The 14,705-nt window shown below is 37.8% G+C and overlaps 1 long non-coding RNA gene across 2 annotated transcripts; it reads left to right on the top strand.

Annotated features, from left to right (window-relative positions):
- The first annotated feature begins 911 nt into the window (after window positions 1-911).
- On the top strand, window positions 912-14,478 carry LOC107305282. 2 transcript variants are annotated; one of them, XR_001551414.1, is made up of 5 exons: window positions 912-1,118; window positions 1,209-1,293; window positions 7,501-7,553; window positions 8,941-9,031; window positions 10,292-10,897. It is a non-coding gene; the product is annotated as an uncharacterized LOC107305282 (long non-coding RNA). The 2 variants fall into 2 exon arrangements; XR_001551413.1 differs by lacking the exon at window positions 10,292-10,897 and adding an exon at window positions 13,880-14,478 and having other exon boundaries at window positions 915-1,118.
- The last annotated feature ends 227 nt before the right edge of the window (window positions 14,479-14,705 follow it).

The raw sequence follows: 14,705 nt of genomic DNA, 5'->3' as shown, positions 1-14,705 counted from the left end.
TTATACAAATTTAACATTTAATTTTTAAAAATAGTTAATACTTCATTAGCTTAGCCCTATTCTTTAAAATTTTTTAGTTCCACCTCTGGCTGGCTCCATCATAGGTGGGCTATCAACCGTACAAGCGTGCACCACCGTAGAGGCCATGGACAAACAACCACATGGATATTCTTTACTTATGGGGTGTTTAGATTGAGAAATTTTTTGGGAGAAGTGTCACGTCAAATGTTTAACCGAATGTCGGAAGGGGTTTTCGGTCACGAATGAAAAAACGAATTTCACGGCTAGCCTGGAAACCGCGAGACGATTGAGCCTAATTATGGCTAATCATGGACTAATTAGGCTCAAAAGATTCGTCTCAAGATTTCTTCCGTAACTGTGCAATTAGTTTTTTGGTTTATATATATTTAATGCTTTATTTAGGTGTCCAAAAATTCGATGTGATGTTTTTGGAAAAAAAATTAAGAACTAAACAAGGCCTTAATACGTATATATCTCTCCCATTCCAATTGTTATATAATTGGCCATTTCAAACTGCATATGCCAATTAATTTGCCATTTCAGTTCCACTAAAAAAGAGGGCTTTCGCAAATTTGCCATCAATATTATCTATATTGTAAGGATATCACTAAAATGACAGCTCTAATGTATTTTTATATTTTTTCTAGTAGCAATTTTATAATACCATTCTAAACCATTGGCAAATTTACATTGTCCCAAAAAAATATATTTCCATTTCAAATATTTCATGGATTCATTATTCAGGCATCCATCAAGCCCACGGCACATCAATTTCAGCCCGCGCTAGTGCCAGAAGCCCACCCGTGACGGCCCATCCATCCGTCGGCCCAACAACAGCCCGTGGCAAATCATGGAGGCGCACCAATACGGCCGGGGAGGAGCCGCTTCTCTTCCCCCAAGGCGGTTGCCGCCTCGCCTCCGCCGCCGGTGCCCTCGCCGGCCGGCGGCGCCGCCGCGGGACGGCTCGCAGTTCGTTCCTGACCCGCTCCCGCGCCCTTTTCCGTACCCTTGTGTGTGTTTGTTCCCTCGAGAGAGATGCCAATTTTGGACGGACGGATCAACTGCGCGTCGGCCGTGGTGATGAATTTCTGTGTCAGGTTTGGTTTGGCTCTGTTGCTTGGTGTGATTTATTTCTCAGCGTGATTCCATGGTTAGTTAATGGGTTCGAATTGGTCGTGACAATGCAGGGTTTGGATCAGCATGGGCGTGATGGAGCCAGATTTCACACGATTTGGCAGACCAAGCTTGGCTGGGGCTTAGCCTGAGCTCATGGTATGAACCTTTCTGAAATGCTCAAGTATTTATGTTAGTTGTGCAACAAAAAATACGTAGCAAAGATTCTTTACGCATAATTTTCCCCTTTTTGTTATGGTATATTTTTTGTCACTGCATACAAATAGTATCCGATGATTATGGAACATACAAAAGAAGTATTCCTGAGGTGAAATCCGTCACCACCATCATAGTCGTCTATGAAAAGGGGGAGAGATCAACGCACCTCCACACCGAATGCCATATTCCGAGACATAATCATCCACGAGGTGCTCCCATGGGTTATCAGTTCACAAGGTTTTGATTGACAAAAAGGATGTAGGTTTAGTGGTTTGGTCAGATGATGTGCTGTCACTGCATGAACCAACGGCCCTGCTGGTTGATGGCAGAGTTTGTTGTGATCATCTTGTTGCTCTGCCTAATCATGCTCTTCACTATGGAGACATGTGAGGGCCTACCAAATTAACCTACCATCTAAACATGATTTGCAAACATCTTTCCCTGAGTCTAGGCTCCATATATCTAGCTACTAGCAGGAATCTTCTTAAACAAAATAGCAGGCTTAATTACTTTATGTTTTCAACATTGGTTTGTTCTCTCTCTCTCTCTCTCTCTCTCCTCTGAAGGAAGTTTATTTAATTCCTTGAGCTTCTGAAACAGCTTGGTCGCTGAATAATTATATCTATTCCCATAATTCCTGCTCTAAATGAATATCTTTTAATTAAAGGCAAGCAGTAGTTTATCAAGGTTCAGCAAACAATAAAAACCAAAAATAGTGCAAAAGAAGGAGCAAATAAAACTACACCATCATAAGATGACTGTCAGAACTATTGTCGAAAGAATGCCATCAGTCAAGATTGGATGAATCACACGAAATTGAAGTGAAAAGATTGTGTGCTAACTGGCATCATTATGATCTTGTGCTCATACTAGATGTCATTTTAGTACTAAAGTGTACATTTATTCACACTTGGGTGCAGCATCAGTAGGGAGTTTGACAGATTTATCCTTGGCCCTAATTTGTTTAGACATGTCCTGGGGGGCATACCTACAGGTTTGTTGACCATTAGTTTCAAATTTTGGTGTTCACATTATCACACACACAGTTGCACATTTGCAGGCATTTTATTAGGTTTCAGGATTTATCCCTGGAGTCTACATGTTTAAGTGTGAGTGGTAAGGGTTTCCTATCATCGCGTGAGGGGTGGAGGGTGTATGGTGTGCAATGTTATCTGATCGTCCGATTAATCGCGATTAATCGGGCTGATCAGTCGCCTGACCTCGATTGGGGCATTCTAAACGATCAGGCCGATCAGGTTTCTGATCGTTCGATTAATCGGCGATCAGGGGCGATCAATCGGCCGATCAGATGCTCCAAACGACCAGGCCGATCAGGATGTTTTGGGCCAGCTTGAAAAATCTTTTGTCACTTAGAATTTTAGTTGGGCCGGCCCATTATTTTTAGGGTTTCTTTCCTTCAAAGGTAAGTACCATCTAACCCTCAAATAATATCTCTATTGTTGCATATTATGGTGCACACTAAATAGTATATAGAATTATTATGTTCCGGTAAATATACCGCACTATTGTCCCGATCAGCCTCGATTAATCAGGCTGATCGAAGATTAATCGTCCTGATCGACCTGATCGGTGCCTGTGCGATCAGGTCCGATCGGCCGATCAGACAACATTGATGGTGTGTGTTCATGACAATGTGAGTCTTCACTACAAACAACATTAAGCCATGAGGGATGGTGTATTGGTGTGACAACATAATAAGAGACAGTTAGACAACCTGTATCAGAGACAGATCAAATTAGCTAAGTCAGCATTTTTTTATCCAAACTATACAAGTTCTATTGCTTGAACAAAATATTGGACTTCGAAAGCAGCAATTACCAAGGTGCACGTGCCACCTGTGGCCACAAGATGAGAGCAATAAGACGAGAGAGAAGAGAAGAAGAGGAATCAGTGGAGGAGAGGAAGAAGAGGAGCACTGGACTGGCAGTTTGAAAGACAAATTTCACTTGAATAGTATGACACTCGAATTTCTTTGGATGAAATATTGAAATATATATCATTGAAAATGGATCAAAATAGAACCTCCTAAGATATACTGCATTAGGGATGGTTCAAAAAATCCACCTTTAACAGTCTACTAATCAGAGATGGTTTAAAAAACAAAGATGGTCATTTTCAAAAACCTCTTCTTGGCCTTTATCAGAGATGGTTGGTAATAGCATAATCTTGGAAGTAGCTAAGATGGTCATTTTCAAAAAACGTCTCTAAATAACAATTACCAAATGCGATTTTGGGCAGGGCACTGAAATGGAGACATGCATGGTTACGACTTCTCTATGATATTCTTATGGCAGATGCCAGGTTCTAAACCATCTCTAATGGCCGGTCTAGGATACACCTCTTAGCAGTAGTGCTTCCTCATAATCATAAAAGAACCACCAATGGAATTTGCTCAAAGGGAAACACACAGATCTTTATGTTATCATGTTAAAATAAATTTCCATTAAAAAAGGTAAAACTATTTTTTTCTAACATGAAAAAGATTCCTCTCTATACATACCATCTGTATATATTTCAATCAAAGTGATTTAAAGGTTAAACGGATCAATACTTATGGTTGGATATTCACGACACAAATTTGTCCCTTATTAAAAAAAAACTGACCTGGTGCCTCCCAAAAGATGAATGAATTAACAGCATGAAATGAAGAAAAAAAAATCTACAATTGCTACGCTTTTGGGGTGCCCATAGACCAAAGGATGACCTCTGTTAGTGACCAAAGCAATATATTGTTACCACAGGTGCTCATGGTCGGCAACAATTTATTGTGTTCCCCAACAACTTTCTCTTGTCCCTTTTAAGTTTTTTCAATTTTCTTGCTGGCTGAGTGGAGATGATTGTACCTCCTAGTAGACTTTGATGCCCTAGTGACATGGAAATTTGTACAAGGGAAAAAGGTGAATTTGTTTTGTAGAGGAAAAACAGCAAAACAGTGGTTGACTTGAAGAGCCATGCAATGATGCCAGTTAGCACACAACAGCAAAAGGGTAGAGCCCCACATATTGGGTTCATCTTTATCCTATTGTTGCACAAGAGACAAGAAATGCATCTCTTTAAGCCTAACACACTTAATGGAAATGTTTATTCATTGAAGCTGCTCTTTTGTTTCTCTTTTTGTTGATTATTACATGGCGTATAGGTTTCTTTGTGTGCATGGATATATGATGCAGCAGTGGTCAACTAGTCAGGTAGAACATGTCAAGTAGCCTAGCATTTATTATAAAAAACAAGGTATGTATACATATATTTAATATTTAGAATAACAGAACAAAAAAGAGGAAATACATACTTTCTCCATATGTTTATATAATATAGATGATAACAATGCACAGTAATCTCTATAGCACATAACTACAGAATCTGCAGTATTTGTATATTTGTAATGTTTTTGTGATATACATAGCTTTATTTTTCATTGTACTTGTGTCGATGTCATTTCTATACCGAGAAATCAACATATTACTAATTGCATGTGAAAGATATATGAGAGTATTGTGTGTGCTAGTAATACGTGTTTATTAAACATAGAAATTCCCATATTCAACCCAATTGGAATGGAGTGGATGTGGAGGAGGGTACAAGTGGATGGAGGCGGGCCGGACTTTTTTACAAAGTATTATATCAATATCTGCTCGATGCATGGATTGATTAAAATATAAAACATGTGATGGCCATCTTATCACCTTTAGAATCTAGGCATCACGGAGAGAAGGTTTGCTTATTTGAGTTCGAGAACTATTTAATTTGGTGAGAACACCATGAATATTTGCGACGAATATCCAATATTTCCAACAACTGTGGAAACTGGAAACAAATGTGCACAGATGGGAATGTTATTGAAATTAGAGTAGATTTCACAAAACTACATATAGTTTGATCAAATTGTCACAAAACTATAGATTTAAGGGTGTGTACGACAAAACAACAGATTTAACATCAACCTTTTTAAGAACTATAGATGGAAGACATTATATCGCAAAACTACAGATTTAACATCAATTTTATCCCAAAACTGCAACTTTTGTAACTTAAAAAGACAACATTGGAAATCTAAAACATGTAGTTATTTGATAGCTTCACCACTAAATCGATAGTTTTGTGATGCAAGACCATAAATACGTAGTTTCCTGAGAAATTTGGTGCTAAATTTGTAGTTTTGTGATCAACCTTAAATCTGTAGTGTTGCGATACTTTGATCAAATTGGTAGTTTTGTGAAATTTACTCTAAAAATTATAATATATCACTGTAATGTAAAATATAACACCAATCCTAGATATCATCGTAATAGCAAGGGTTTGAATATGTTGTTCATGTTTATAGTTATAATTGTCTACTAGAATCATGTCATGCTCATTACTCATAGCAATGTTTAGCATTTATAAATTTGCTTGGTTAATCTGTTGTCCTAGTGATTTTTTACTGGTAGGATTTCTGTTATCATGATCATAGAACCTTTGTTGATTGGATCCTGATCACAAAACTAACCATTGCCAACAAACATAGATTTATTTTTTATTTTTTTGCATTAATTAGGACAGAAAAGCAATCAAGTAAGTGGTGCTAATTATGTACCCTACTGAATGTTTCTCTTTCTATTGTTCACTAATTGCTGGTCACTTGATTCATCTTATCATGATAACATTTCCTATCTTCTCAAACTCTTTTCAGTATGCTGATTGGTTCGTTCATGCCTCATTGACAATATAGGCTGCAAGCGAGCATTTGCATCTAAGGGTTGAAAAGGCTAACTAGGGCTAGCACAAGTTATCTTAAGCTTTTAGTTAAGAGAAGTAACAAGACAAGGTGATGGAACTTAACATTAACGTGCTGATAGTGGGTTTGGTCTTGAGAATATGCTGAGGTGTGATTATTTCTTGGGACTACACTTCTGGAGTGCTCACTTCTGTACCTTTTGGACATAACTGTGCAGTTTTTGTTGCCCCTTTTCTCTTGGCATAGATTACCTAAACTATCAAAGATCATGGCAGGCAAGAATTTTCATCGGCATCTATAGTTCGATAAAATTAGGCACTTCCTGACTTAGCAGAGTGTTCCACTCATATTATCAGTCAGAAATGAATGGCATACATTAGTTTATACTGAATATCTATAGTATAAAAACTATAGATATTTTACATGTTAGGGAACATGGTATTTTCAATTAGTAATTACAAGATGGGCCTAGGCCCCGCATTGATTTTCACATCTGATGGTATTTTGCAATTTCACGTTACTTTATGTGATACTTTCCTAAATTTCTTTATGCATGATATATGCAACTATTCCTTTTTTTTAAGCATAGGTAGCAATTAGTTAGCCATGTCTACAGTGGAATTTGAAATCCTGTTTGCCTACATTTAACAACACTTTTGCTGATACAATTGGTGACACTTTTACCACTTACCATAATTCATTGACAGAGAGCGATTAAATTTTAAAATTGGGCACTATGGTTGAGTGGAGCATCTATTTTCTTTTTTGTTAGAACATTCAACGGTATTAAGCATATTGCAAATCCTTGTGTCCACTCTGTAATTTGTTTGCTGAGCAATGTACGACCTTACCTTTCCCCAGTTTGCACAAATTTCACTGTCATTGAAAAGGTTGTATTGCATTGCTGTGTTCATTGCCATGGAAGCTAGTGCAACCGTGCTTGCTGCTTTTTGGATAGTCTGTGCGCTTGTTTTAATGAAATTTTGACTTGATTTTTTTTCTAAAATAAACTAGAAATATCCTGTCCAACACAGATAAAATTGGTAAACATAGGCATTAATAAGAAATAACAATGGTATAGAATGCATCTTTGTTAAATGAAACATTTAGAAAAACTAGATTAATACATAATAAAGAAATTGAGCTAGATAGAGGGCCAGTATCAGACATCCTATTTAGCGCATAATTCTATCATTTTCGAAGACTAATTTATTTGTATTGATTCATGGGTTACTGAGATCATGATAGTAACAAAAATTACTGGCTCTAGTACAATTTGGCATTCTTGAGAATGTTGGTTTTTGGCTTAGAAACGGTTTTCTTATATCCAATTAAGCACCTCAATTTTATTGCTTTTAGTGCTCTTGCTAGTTGGGAGTAATATTAATCTACTGCCTGCTTTATCCATGTAGAAGCTAACTACACCAGAAAGGAAACGTGGCGGTGCGGACCGATGTTACACAAGGTAATTCTAGTGTATATGTGTCCACTCAACCCTAATTGATATTCCATACTACACAATATCTACAAGAATTCAGATTTATTTCTTTCCAAGTGGAGCTGCAGGATGAACCCTAATTGCTCATACTACACAATATGTTTAGCACGGCATGTGCTGATATGCTGAGATATAGTCTCATAAGTCACCAACAATTATTAAAAGATGCATGACTAGTAAGAATTAAATTGATATAAATTTAATTAAGAAGAAGCAAGCACATAACGTGAACTTGGTGTGTCACCCACCAACTGTACTAGGCTCAGTTTCTTATCTTGTGAAATTCTCAAGGGAAAGGTCTAGTTTTTTACTTTTTCCGTTATTTTAAAATCGTAAGGCAGGCTTGGTAATTCACACACTACTGTGCACTACCACTATATGCGTCCAAGTGCACAGCGTAATTATTTTGGAGCGGCATACTTCATGAAGATATTCTCTGTTGTAGCATGACAAATTTGGAAGCAGAGAAATAATCTGATTTTCAACAATGTTCAGCCTTCCGTATCTTCATGGAGGATTTTGCTTAAGTATAACTAAGTCTTCATTTGCTTAGACTTAGAGACAGTGGAAAAAAACATTCTTCCTTCATGGATTGATTCTTTGTAAAACTTTTGTATTACATTATGTAAATATTAAAATAATAAATAAACCATAAGGGCCTCCCCTACTGTTTCCAGTTAAAAAGAAAAACTGTGGAGGCCATATACAAATTTATGACCTAACTAACCTTGTGTATGCTGCTATGATTTTTTACACAGAGATGCACTTGCATGCATGTGGTTAGAGATCAGACCAGAAAAATAACTATATGGATGGGGTTGGTCATTGCTGCCCACCAACTGAGATGTGGTTATTATCAAGTCGATATTTTCATATTTAACTAGACTTTGAAACCTGTCATGAGGTCATAATTCACAGCTCTATAATTAACAAAAATGAGATAAATCTCAAATTAATGGTTTCATATTTTAGACCAATTTGAACCCTATAGATGATTGGTGCTACACAACTATACTGACCAAGTAAGACATGGTTTTCTTTTGAGTCAATAGCATGGTTTACTTAAGTCAATAGTTTCATATTCCAGATTCCACTGTCTAATGAAAAGCATGCAACAACAACACATTACATCTTACATCCCCTAGGAAAATGATTGCAACAATACATTACAATATTACATGTTCAATGTAAAGTGGAAAACAATAACAGGATAGTTAGTGGAGACAGTGTTTACTGTTTAAATTGCACCATGAGGCCATTTATTTGTACGCTTATCGAAAACTATCATCATCAATCAATCAGGACCATGTTATCTGTGCCACCCCTTACTAACACTACAGTGTGACATCTACAGGGGCACAGTTAGGAAAAATCAATAGAACGGGCCAGCCGATGGCACATTCAGAGCTAAGCTAGTAGCACCAAGAGGAGTAGAGTCTTTTGAGGTACATGCTTAATTAAAGATATTAGCAGTTGTTACATTTTCTTTATTTTGATCTTAATGTCCCTTAATACTCAATGTTACTTGAATCCTCACTTGTTTACAGTCTGGAACAAGTTCATGTGTATTATCCTACACAAACACATCCACACACACACACACAGAGAGAGAGAGAGAGAGTAAGCTATGTATTTGCATATAGCACTAGCCCCGTCTTATATTGTTTTTCTGATTATTTTCTTTACCAGAAACGACTGTATAATGTTTTATCCATGCAATTAATTGTTGGTTCCCCTCAAGGCCCTCAAGTATTTGCTCTACACTCGGGGTTGAGCAAATTTTTGGCCCTTTAATTTGTACTAATAATACATACCCTTAATCAATGCCACAATGCATGCAGAACATACCCAATATATTGGTTGACCAAATTGGGAGCCACCATTCATATACATTTAACAAGTCAGCTGTTCATGATCTACTTTCCACCTAAGAGCCTTATCTCACATCCACCCTTACTTTATCTGCATGCTCTAAAGATGAGATCGAATTGATCAACTTGGTGCATACCTGAACATTGCTTTCTTTTGCTCTGTTCACATTTATGTCTACAAAGAGGATGAATAGGAAAACCACCTCTGATTTCCTACTTGTACTTATGCTGTTTTCTCAGATTGCAAAGAGTTGTTTTTGTAAATATCTGGATCTTTTGGTAATGCCAATGTGGGTGATAGTGCTTAATGTACAAGGGTACCGTGTCAAAAAAATAGCATGGTGTGGCAAGTAGCCACCTGTTCATAACATGGAATTATTTGTTTGCCTCATAACAAAAAGGTTTATTTCTTAGAGAAAGATGCATCATGCATAGGAGTTTTTATATATTTGATATAAGGATTTCAAACTAATTTGGGAACTTGAAGTAGAAGCCTCTTCTGCTGTTCATCATAAAAAAAATGGGGAAGAGTTATGGGCTCTATCAAAAAAATGATCTTGGATAGTTAAAGCATTTGAAATATAACCTTGAAATTGTTCATCTCCCTGTTTGGCTTACTCTCATCTTGATTTTGTGCTGACTTGGACAGCATATGCAAGGCTGATGGCTCTTGCTACTAAATGTTAACTTGTTAGTAAAGGTCCTTATGTCACTCTTAAGTCTCCAATATGGATAGGTGGAGTGGCTGCATGAGCCTAGGACAAATAGGTCCTCGCAATGTGGCAATTGTCACTCATACATCCATCACTTAATCCTTGCTTTGATCTCCATCAGGACCAGGACATGGAAAACACACACACACACACGGGAGGGAGGGTAGTTACAAGAAATGGCGCTTGAAGGAGGGGAGTGGCATCATCATCTTGGCTGTAGAAGGGTCAAGACCACTAGTGCGGGAACTGAACCTATAGCGACTCATAAATGGTAGCAAATCCTACCAGCGCAGCATCCGATGTCATGAGGTCTCACATCTAGGAGATGATGAGGTGGCATAGATTGAGGGATGTCTGATGTTGGTGGCGGTGGTGATGGCGATGGTCGTGGTGTTAGTGGCGAGTCAAGCATGGCTCAAGCTTGAGAGACCTTGAGTTAGCGCTTGTGGCATTTCGTTTTCTTTCACCAATGTGGACTACCCATGTGGGATTAGGAAAACAAACACTATATTGAGCCAAGTTGATCTGGGATCAGTTTTGACAGCTGAGGTGTTTTCCTTAGATCATCTTAGAGCTGCACATTGAAACATAGAAGCTAGTCGCAAAGTTCTTTTTCCTCATTGTTTTTGCGTTATAAAGTTATTTTCCTTTTTTTTATCAAGCCTAGTTATATGTGGCACAAAACCGTCGCTCTTATAACATTATTATTAAGTGCACACTTGTATAAGTGAAAACAAACACGTATTTATGCAAAATTAGATACTTGCCAAGATTAGAGTCCTGAGATCTGCCATTACAAAGTTTAGGTTTGGAGATATGCAATTGTAAAGTATAATTGACCCATTTGTGTTTTTCTCTCCCCTTCCTCACCTCTCCAAACCCTCCTCCCATGGCTGACACCGAGTGTGAGCAGCTGGCGAGGACGTCGTAGAGGTGCAGCCATTGATGTTGACCAATGCACTTTGTGAAAAATCGAGTCATAAACGTGACTCCCTCCCAAACCCGCCACGATCCTCACCATTGTAAGGGGAATGGGAGGCATGCATGGGATGGGGACTGACCGCAGAAAGGAGGGGGTGACCAATAAGAAGAATATGAGGGGCAGGGAGAGAGGACTTTAGCATGTCATATTTCTGAATTGCAAACTTTACAGTGATCCACCATCTGATTTTTCCTTTATTTATAGCTGAAAACAAACTGCTAAGGGTTTTCCTTGAACTCAGACATATGCCTTAATCGTCTAACTAAGCGATCAATGTTTGATCAGACAGTGAAAACACCTTGCATGCATCCAATTAGATGCCCATGGTGCATAGGGTTGTTGTAGTGGATGAGTTTGGTTGTCTTTTCAACTCTTTTGGAGGGTGACCCCGCCTGTGCCCTAGTTTTGCACCTCCTCCTGCACTGTAGACGAGTTGAATTGTATCCCATCCATCACCAGACATCATAAAAGTTTTAGCAGCACTCAACACGCAAAGCAGTCAAAACAATGGTGGTGGTAAACAAAGGTAAACATGAAAGAAAAGAACTAGATCATCGCAATCCACAACCAACCAACTAACCCATCTTGCCAAAGAAAAAAGTTACTGAGGCAGGCAGGCAGCCAGCCCCTAGTGGTGAAAAGTTAAACCAAGCAATGGCATTCTAGTGGAGAGGTAGGCCCCATTCTTTCCATAGGTTAACTAAATCAGACTTCTCTTGTTTTTCACATGCATGCTTCCTAAACCGATAAACGGTGTTTTTTTGGCAAAAAATTATATAGGAAAGATGATTTCAAAAATCATATCAATCCACTTTTTAACTATTTAATATGTAATAATTAATGAATTAATCTATTGCTATGTTTTTCGCGCTAGGTACTTAACCAACCAAAGAATAGGACCATAGTGGTGGATGGAGCATGCTCATGGTTTCCCTTCTCATTGGTAGCAGCTAGCAGGAGACAAAGCATGAGAGGAATGCACTACCACTATATCCACAAAGCCACATAGGCACTTAGGCAGGTAGATGTCTAGCTAGGGCTAATGTCTACTCTCCAAAACACTTCCTAAAATACAGGGCAACCAGACCCACTTCTAGTACGTGCTATTTTTGGCCACACCATGCATGATCACAAGCTAACTTGCGTGCGTGCGTGTGTGCGCTCGTGTGTACGTGGAAGAGATGGTGCTAGGTATAGATCATGCTTCCTTTAGACTTTATACAAAATATAATTTTTAATCCAAAAGCAGGGGTATTGTCAATCCAATACTGAAGAAGAGGACAATACATACATTATCCGCAGATGTGATATATAGTATGGTCCTGTTATGGCATGGCTCCGACTTACTCAATTTTTGCAGAAAATAGAGTTTCTATACTAAAATAAATTGGTTTGATCATCTAATTTTAGTCTAATATGTGAACGATGTTTGACACTAATAATTCTACTCTACTCCAGCTCCAACTCAAGTTTTTTTTTTTTGACTAATGGATATCAAACTCCAAAAGAACTTAGAGTTGGATCTGTACCAATTAGTCCTGTGATGCCCCAATACCAGGGCTTTAAATTCTAGGCTATATACAACTGGATAATTGAGATCTTGTTACTTGGGACTAGATCACCTTTGTGTGCATGTTCAACATGGTTGTTGAGCTGGGGAATTTGTGTTTTTACAGCTCTAAAAGGTGCCATTTGTGCATGTTCTTTACTGTCTGTTTCTTCCAATATGTCTGCCTGTGGTCCTCTTCTTGTGTAATGGCTTTCAAGCATGAGACAATTAAACTAGTTTTGACCCGTGCATTATATCTTTCATCCACAAATGCCCCCATCAGTTACTTGATTATAATTTGTTACAGTACTATTCAAGTGGTCACGTGGAACATGCACAATATGTAACATATTATCTGTTCTCACAAAAGCAAATTGCATAGATCCTAATTAAATTAGTTATCACTCCAAAAAGAAGTGTCTGGTTGTTTTGGATTTGCACAAGTTTTCTTTTGAGGGGTAAACACAAGACAACTAATTTTATCAAAGAATGCCACAGTAGTGGATACCACACTACACTCAGTCAGGCTCTAAGAACATGCCCCTGGTTATGCTTGGAAGGAAGGCAAGAGAAAGCAAACTTTATGCACCTCAAATTTTCTAGTCTCTTGCATAATCATATTTGTCTAAAGGCTTCTTGCTTTTGTAGACAAAATTAGACAGCCTTGTTCCTTGGCAAATGCACTATGCATATGCATGCAAAGTTAGCTTGTGATTCATCAATGAAGTTGACTTGCATGAGATTGGAGGACAGATCATCGTGCATTTGCTCTTAGTAGGCAAAGAAAGCTATGTGCAAATGGAAAAATTAATGTAGGTTAGGGCAAGTTCACAGCATGGAAATTGCTAGCTGAGTTCACTACAGGATATTATAATGGAACCAATCATGCATCAACCCTCACTCGAATAGTTAAGACTTGTATAGTTGGGTCAATAAGATGTAGCACAATGCAAGGTCATTGAACATTGACCGATTGAGAGAGAACTAGCAAAATGGTTATGTATCATTCTCATGAGAGTCTGGAGCAATTGCAAGATACTATGTCAAACCACTTCTAATTCTTTAACAATGGATATTGTGGATAAATATTTCACACCAACAAGTGGCTACTACATTAATATTGTTTTCACCCACAATGGTGAATGCTGATAATGTCATCCACATGGATCCAAATGCAGGCTGCCAGTTGCTATGGGATGTCCAAATCAAGATCCAATGTTTGGATCCTGATCAAGCTGGAGATAGCATGCATCATCACATAATCGTCAAAGTAACCGGCAAAAGAGCACAACATGCAACTAGTTAAGAAAATGTGTGTTTGTGAGTCATAACAATCTGATATAAATTACTATTTGATAATGTATATTATCATACCTAAGATTGGCTATGCCATATGTCAATTTCAACAAATTCTGGGAACTTCACAAATTAGTATCATTAGTTTTCTATAGAGTACCCTGTATATATGAAAATATTTTTAAATAAATACTATGCCTGTATTTTTAAAGAGTTTCAGGCCAGCACTCGAGGGAGAAGTTTTACCTCTTTTGATTAAATAGGTATTTACATCTTGTGATTAAATAGGTATCATTATTTGGTTTTATTTCTTGAAATTACATAAACACTATCACATCTTCATTCTTTCAAGAATTTCAGGCAAGTACTGTTGGGAGAAGTTTTATCTCTTGTGATTAAATAGGTCCCAGATTATTTGGTGTTACTTTTTGTAATTACATAAAAACTGTCACATCTGCATTTCTTTAAGAATTTCAGGCCAGTGCTGTTGGGAGAAGTTTTACCTTTATGATTAAACAGGTATGACATTGTTTGGTTTCATTTTTTGAAATATTACGAGTTTTATTCAGCCATAGATCTTTAATTTTTAGTGTGAACTACTTTCAGTACATGCCGCAGTTTTGCTTACTTGTGAGAAATTACAACGGCACTAGGTGGTAAGCATTGACCATAAACAGAAACCATTCAACACCACTTCTGGTCAACGTC

Source organism: Oryza brachyantha, chromosome 11, assembly GCF_000231095.2.
Source record: "Oryza brachyantha chromosome 11, ObraRS2, whole genome shotgun sequence".
In the NCBI taxonomy this organism is placed as follows: domain Eukaryota; kingdom Viridiplantae; phylum Streptophyta; class Magnoliopsida; order Poales; family Poaceae; genus Oryza; species Oryza brachyantha.
Note: the sequence above shows the minus strand (reverse complement) of the source record. Positions and strands in the feature narration are given on the sequence as shown.